Here is a 7,118-nt window from a genome sequence, read left to right on the forward strand (position 1 = left end):
CCCAAAAGGACCAGGCCAGTCCTGGCCCTGTGCCCCCAGCCCGGCCAGAGACGGAGAGCAGAGGAGACCAGACCGCGGGGGTGGGGGTGGGGGGGGGACGGGAGAACACTGCTGCATTTCTGGTCCGAGTTCTTTCTTTTTTTAAAATCACCGCAGTTGAAGGAGCGACTCCTCCCTCCGTCCTGCGCCTGCCACGTGGGCCGCCCGGCAGCCGCCCCTGTCCCCCGGCCCTCCCTGGGCTGGGCCGGCAGCAGGAGCTTTGGTTTCACTTTGGTGCCGCCGGTTTCACTTTCGGGCAGGAGAAGAAAAGAGAGAGGCAGAGCGAGGGATGGAGAGCACACAGGAGGCCCCGCCAGCCACAGGGTTAGCCGCCTCGGCCACCGCAGTCCCATCCCGGGCGGGGGGAGGGGGCTGCCTCCTGACCTTCCTCCTGGCCTGGGGATTCTCGGCTCCTTCAGAGTCAAGGTCAAGGGGTCAAGGTCAAGTTCGCTAAGTGACTGTGGGTGGGGCAGGGCACCTCCTCCCTCTGGGCTCCTTTCCCCAAACCCACCCCCTTGAAAGTGGGGCCGAGAGCCACCAGCCAACATCAAGGACGGTCCCACTGCATCCCCAGTGGGAGCGGGTGGGGCAAGGTGCAAGGCAGAACAGGATGTCGGGTCAGTTGACTTCCCCCGGCAAGGGACCCTTTGGCCCGGAAACCACTAGGAAGGAGGCTCCATGTGGTCCGAGTCTGGGCCTGGATGTGTGTGTGTTGCGGGGGGGTTGGGGGGGAGACGACAGTGTCCCTGAGGCCACCTGCCGTAGTATCTGTCTGGCAGAACCAGGCTGGAAGGCCAGCTGCTCTGCTGGCTTTCCGGCACACCTGCCCAGCTCTGGGACTTGGTGTTTCCATCTGTGAAATGGGCGTGGCCTTGTTGCTTAGCCCCATGCGCCCCCCCCTCCTTGGGGCGCCCTGCTGCCCTCGTGCAGAATGGGGGTCCACTGCCTTCTGAGCCTGAGAGCCACGCCAGGGCAGCAACCGGGCCCCGTGCCCGTCTCCGCAGCACAGGATCAGGGCCTGGTAGAGGACTCGCCAGACAGGACCGGGGAGTCACCTGAGGCATATGTCAATAACATGGCGCGGGCAAGATAGACAATGCGTGTGCCAATGGGACAGGGTGGCTTGTTTTTTTAATAACAGCTTTATTGAGATATTAATTCACCCACTTCAAGTGTATAATTCACTAGTTGTTAGTACGTTCACAGAGCTGTGCAAACACTACCACTCTCTAATTCTGGAAAGTTCCATCGCCCCAGAAAGAAGCCCCATCCCTTCCCCTCCTGCGGACCCTGGCCCCCACGAGCCCCCTTCCCGTCCGCAGATGAGCCTGTTCCGGACATGTCACCCACGTGGACTCACACACCACGTGGCCTTCCGTGTCCGGGTCCCTCCCTGAGCGTCCCCGCCCCCATCAACGGTCACTCCCCACCTTCTCCCCCGCCCCCGCCCCCTTCCCGTCCGCGGATGAGCCCGTTCTGGACGTGTCACCCACGTGGACTCACACCCCACGTGGCCTTCCGTGTCTGGGTCCCCCCTGAGCGTTGTGGGCTCGGGGTCCGTCCCCGGGACAGTGTGTGTGGGGGCCTGTGCTCGTGGCCGAGGGACGCTCCCGTGCATGGGGGACACACTGTGTGTATCTGCTCTTCAGCTGATGGGCATCTGGCCTGCTTCCAGCCTGGGCTCTGGTGAATCACACTGCTGTGAATGGGGGCAGGTGTTACGGTGACACAACGTGTTGACTAGTGTGTCTCCACCCCAGTAAGTGATGTTTGGGGACCCCGTGTTTTGTGGGGTAACAAGCACCATAACGTGCAGAGAGAGGAGGGGCAGCCCGCGGAGGGGCTCTGGCACCCAGGCTCTCTAGGTCTCTGCTGGGCTCCGGGAACCCCTTCCCCACCCCCTAGGTTGGCCCAATGGTGAACCCGGGACTCCCCCAGAAGCCCCCAGAGGCTCCCACACACTCAAGGGCAGCCCTCAGATGCTGGCTGACACAGCGCAGGGGGCCAGGCGGGCTGGGAACACAGGTCTGGAACGCAGTCCCTTCCCTTTAAAGGGGAGGACCACTGGGCTGCTGTGGGCAGGGAAGGGAGGGGAGAGGCAGGGAGGGGAAGGAGGAGTCACACAGGGAGCCACTTCCTACTCTTTAATGTGGGGTGAAGACAGGAGACAGCAAACCTAGGGGTTCTTTCAAGCAACCCTCCTGACCCCCAACCCCAAGACCCCCGGCCTCGGCCTTGCCAACGCACCTCCCAGGTCCTGGTGCTGGGACCCCATCCCCCTGCGGATCAGCCAGAAAGCCAGCCCAAATCCAGGTGTCATCCATGGGGAACCAAGTCCAATGTCTGCTCATGGGCCCAGTGGGGAGATGCCCATTCCAACCCTCTGCCCGCTTTTTAATTGGGGCGCTTGTCTTTTGGTTGCTGAGCTGTAAGTATTCTTTATACTCTGGACCCTAGAGCTGCCTCCCACTCTCTGGGTTGTCTCTTGATGGGGTCCTTTCATGCACCCGATTTGAGCAGTCCAAGCGCACCTGTGTTTTCCTTTGCTGCTTGTGCTTACATGTCGTGTTGAAGAGCCCACTGCCAGGTCCGAGGCCAAGAAGATGGGAGGTGGGAAAATCCAACAAGCAGCGATGCTGAAGGTTCACTGGAAGGTCTGGTGGCCCTTGTTGGGGAGGGGGTGGGGAGCAGGCTGCCCTGAGTGGGGGGGGGAGGGGGGATGTTTGTCCTGAGCCTGAAGTTTGAGCAGGAGTTGGGGCTGGAGAGGGGTGATGACAGAGAAGCTTCCAGAACAGGGAGCAGCAGGTGCACACAGGGAGGGAGGTGAGAGTGAGAGATTTGCACTTCCCCTGCGCCCCTCCCCTTCCTCCCCTCTCCTCCCCACCCCATGACCCCTGGGCAGCCCCTGCGCCTGCACCCTGGGTCCCAGGGCCCAACAGACATGGGGGTGGTGATGTGACTGTGTTTACAAACCTGGGTCCCGGGGCGCCTGGGTAGCTCAGTCGGTTAAGTGGCTGCCTTCGGCTCGGGTCATTATCCTGGAGTCCCGGGATCGAGTCCCACATCAGGCTCCCTGCGGAGCAGGGAGTCTGCTTCTCCCTCTGACCCTCCCCCCTCTCATGTGCTCTCTCTCATTCTCTCTCTCAAATAAATAAATAAAAATCTTAAAAAAAAAAAAAAAGAAACCTGGGTCCCTGTGAAAAAATCCTGTCACTGGAAGAAAGGAGATGAGGGTCAGGGCAGGGGGCTGGCGAGTGACCCCTGCATGAGCTTGTACGTGAGCGGAGGGGGTGACTGCAGCCACACAGAGGGTTACAGGGGTGAGGGAAGCAGGGGTGGCCTCCCTGAGAAGATGAATTCTGAGCAGCTGCCCACCCATCAGTGAGTAGGAGCTAGGCAGGTGCAGAGGGAACAGAGTGTGAAAAGGCTCAGAGGCAAGCAGAACCGGACATGTGCAGGGAGTGGACAGCCGAGCCAGGTGGGCTTGGTTCTTTGGGGGGCAGGGGGCACCCAGGACAGCTTCTCTGGGTCCAGGCTTTACCTCCACCCAGCCAGGGTCTCTGTGGAAGAGACAGATCTAAGGGCTGGACCCCGGGCAGGCCGTGTGGGGGTCTCCAGGCCACGGCCTCGCCCTGCCCTTTAGGACCCAGCTCTGTGACGTTCTTTGCACTCCAAGGTCTGCTTCCCTGAGGCCCCTCATTGATGCCTGGATGTGCACCCCCGCATCGCTGGTGTGGCCCCCAAGAGGACAGCCACAGTCGGGGCTAGACCCCCGTGCGGGGCAATCTGTGCGTCCTGCTCCTTATTAACTCAGCTTCCTAAACCTGTTTGTCTGAGGTTACTGCCTGGCTCGCAGTCGGCAGCTGTCCCTGGCACAAACTACTAGTTTCTTAGCCAGACACCCAACTGACCTGGCTCCCAGCGTGGCCACCACCCAGTCCTGCGCCCAAGGCCAGTGGGGGGTTGAGTGCTAACAGGCTTCGGTTCCACCTGGTGGCCAACGACCAGACCCCTTTATTTCCCACTGCACCACCAGAAAGGGTCAACGCCAGGCATAGCGGGGTCCCCTGACTCCCTTCTGAACCCAGGTCCCTTCCCATGTCCAGGGGGGTGGTCACTGCTCCACTGGATGGCTGTTAAGTATTTTGAGCCCCATCCCCCCTCCCCAGGCCGGTGGATCTTCTCCAGGGCCCATGTTCTGTGGCCCCACTGCCAAGCCTTGGCCTCCGCGGGTTCCCCTGCTGGGGATGCCCCCTGCCCGAGGGCCCTTGGTGACCCTCCTTCACAGGCGGTTCTCGGCAAGAACACCCAGTCCATGGGGTTCTGCCTCGCTTTGCCTTTAGCCTTAGGGGCGCTGTGAGTTCTGTTCAGCTCTATGGCCAGGCTGCGGACACCATAGCGGGGCATCAGTGGATTGAAAAGACAGCGACTGAGTCAGGAGAAAGCGTGGCTTTGGCGACGGCAGGATGGCCGGCGTTTGTCCTGGGGAAGGTGGGACCCTCTGGGTGGGCCCCATGTCACCTTGGGCAAGTAGCCTAGCGTCTCCGGGGGTCAGAGACCTGTGCGGCTCACAATACGGGGTGGGGCCGGGGTAGAGAGAGAAGGGATTCAGGGCTGCTCCGGAGAGGATCTGCTCTGTAGGCCTGGGAGGACCCCCTCTGCTGGTGGGGCGGGGAAGGAAGGGGGGGCTCCCAGGGGGCATGGCCTCCCTTGAGGCTGCTGAGCCAGGGGGAAAGTGGTGTGGGTCCTGCAGCCACGGGGTGGGTGTCCCAGGGGAGGCGGCAGGGCTGTGGGCCGCAGTCCCTCCCTCACCCGAGGCCCCCGGTTCTCCAAGGGCTGCTCTTCGGGCCTCCCTCTGTCCCCTGGGAAGCCCGGGGAAGAAACCCGAGACTGAGCCTCGGCCTCGGTTCAGGCTGTTCAGGCTGCGGTGGGGCCCAGGCCTCTCCCTCGGCCCTCCTTCCTCCTCCTCCGGAGCCAGCCCGACGTTGCCATGGGGACGGCAGACCAGGCAGGTCCTCCACCCACCTGGCTGGGGGCTGCCCCAGGCTCACACACCTGGTCAGCTCCAAGCCCGGGAGGGGCGGGGCCTGGAGGAACCCTGCTGCTTTCGTTTTGAGGGCACCCCTTCCCCTTCCTCACCCCCACTCCACCTTGGACCCCGCTTTCTGGGAAACCCTGTGGCAGTTTCCTCTGACCTCTGTTAACCCGGAGTCCATGGCCCACAGAGGGAGGCCGACTTCCGCCTCTGACCTGAGGCTTCCTGCCCGGCACATACCTCCGCCCAGAGGGCTGGCTGAGCACCCTTCTCTGGACTCCCCACCTCCCAGAAGGTTCCAGGCCCCCTCTGCCCACATTCCTCCTGCCGCACCGTGTCCCGGACTATGGCCACAGGAAGTCCACTGGTTTGGGCAGGGAGGCTGGGACACAGATGCTCTCCTCTTGGTCCATCAAACTGGGGTAGGGTTTAGGGCTGAGTCAGGCTCTCTGCCCTCGGCATCGTCCACGGGGGTGCTGTGGGGGTGGAGCAGCATCCCCAGCCCACTCCCTCGGAGCCAGGAGCTCCCCAGTGGACCACCACAGACGTCCCAGACGTGGCCCAGTGTGCCCTGGGGGCAGGGTTGCCCCAGGTGAGACCCCTGGGAGGCCACACACATTTAGATACACATGCTGAGGGACATCTGGCTGGCGGTGGAGTGCGCGGCGCTTGACCTCGTGAGCTTGAGCCCCACCTAGAGCTTACTTAAAAATAAACACACAGAGTGGGAGGGAGAGAGGGGGTGACTCATAGACACCGGGGTCGCCTGGTTTGTACAGCGGGGGCTTTACTCTGGGGTCCAGCACGAGCAGGGGCTGGACTCAATTTCTTTTCCAAATAATTAACGCGGGGTCTCCCCACCACCGCCCCACTGCAGCCATTCGGGATCCTTCTCTGCGGGCGTCCAGGGCGCTGTGGGGGGCTGAGCAGCCTCTCTGGCCCCCACCCAACAGATGCCAGGAGCACCCCCAGTGTGACCACAGACATCTCGGACATGGCCCTGTGTTCCCAGGTTGAGACCCAGCGGGCTGACAGCGGAGCGGGCTTGGGCCTCTGCTGCCCAACGCGGCCCCCGGCCCCGGAGACGTGGCCACGCTGGGCTGAGGTGCGCTGCGAGGGCAAAAGACACGCTGGATTCCAAAGGCTCCGTGGAAGAAGACACAAAGAACGTGAAAGACCACACTGCTAATTTCTCACATTGGTTACAAGGCGAGAGGGTAGTATTTTGCCTCTGTTGGGATGAATAAAACATGCCATTGCATTACCTTCACCTGTGTCTTTCCCCGTCTTACACGCAGCGCTGGCCCGGCAGTGACCTGGGCTGGGTCTGCAGGCTCATGCCCTGCGCTCCGCCCGGGCCACCCCGCCGAGCTCGCTGCGGGAGGGGAATGCGGGTGGGCTTTCCTGGGGGAGGGGGGTGCACCACCAGGCCGTCCGGTGAGCCGCTCAGGACTCCGCGGCACAAACGGTGCGGGAGGGAACCAGGCGGGGACGGGGCCCACCCTCCGGGGACGCAGGGCACAGGATGAGAAAAGCTGGTGCGGACAAGACACTCGGGATCTTCTCCCAAACCAAGCGCAGGAACAAAAAAGCAAAGACAACACAAAACAAACGAAGAACCCAACCAACGCTCAAGATCCCAAAGCTCGGATGCCTTTCCTGATTGATTTTGTTTGGACAGAGAGGTCAGAAAGATGGGGTGTCCGGGGGTCACAGGTGTTGTGTCCGCAGGGGCCCCCGAAGATGGAGGCGGGGTCTTCGGGCTCCCATACTTGGTGGCATCGAGATTCTTCAAGAGGAGCCGAGAAACCTCAACCCGGCCGCACAAAACGCTCTGTATCTCCTAAGGGCCACCTTCTGCTGACCCCATGTCAGGAGACCCCAAAACCAACAGCTCCTACGCAACTCAGGAGGAGCCTGCCCCTTCGCAATAGAGCCTGTCAGCAGGTCTGTCTGGCCGACGGGAGAGCCGGGTGTGTGCAGGGGAGACACCAGGAAGTGCTGGCCTAGGTCCCCAAGGTTCTGGTGAGTTCCTGGCTTCCCA

General features: G+C 62.2%; 1 long non-coding RNA gene across 2 annotated transcripts; it reads left to right on the forward strand.

Moving 5' to 3' along the window:
- Positions 1 to 289: 289 nt before the first annotated feature.
- LOC145716323 (uncharacterized) lies at positions 290 to 6,338 on the forward strand. Of its 2 annotated transcripts, XR_014138963.1 has the most exons (4): positions 290 to 363; positions 1,689 to 1,798; positions 2,614 to 2,693; positions 5,952 to 6,338. It is a non-coding gene; the product is annotated as an uncharacterized LOC145716323 (long non-coding RNA). The 2 variants fall into 2 exon arrangements; XR_014138949.1 differs by lacking the exons at positions 290 to 363; positions 1,689 to 1,798 and having other exon boundaries at positions 2,150 to 2,693.
- The last annotated feature ends 780 nt before the right edge of the window (positions 6,339 to 7,118 follow it).

Source organism: Leptonychotes weddellii, chromosome 1, assembly GCF_054177405.1.
Source record: "Leptonychotes weddellii isolate Sample4059 chromosome 1, ASM5417740v2, whole genome shotgun sequence".
Classification (NCBI taxonomy): domain Eukaryota; kingdom Metazoa; phylum Chordata; class Mammalia; order Carnivora; family Phocidae; genus Leptonychotes; species Leptonychotes weddellii.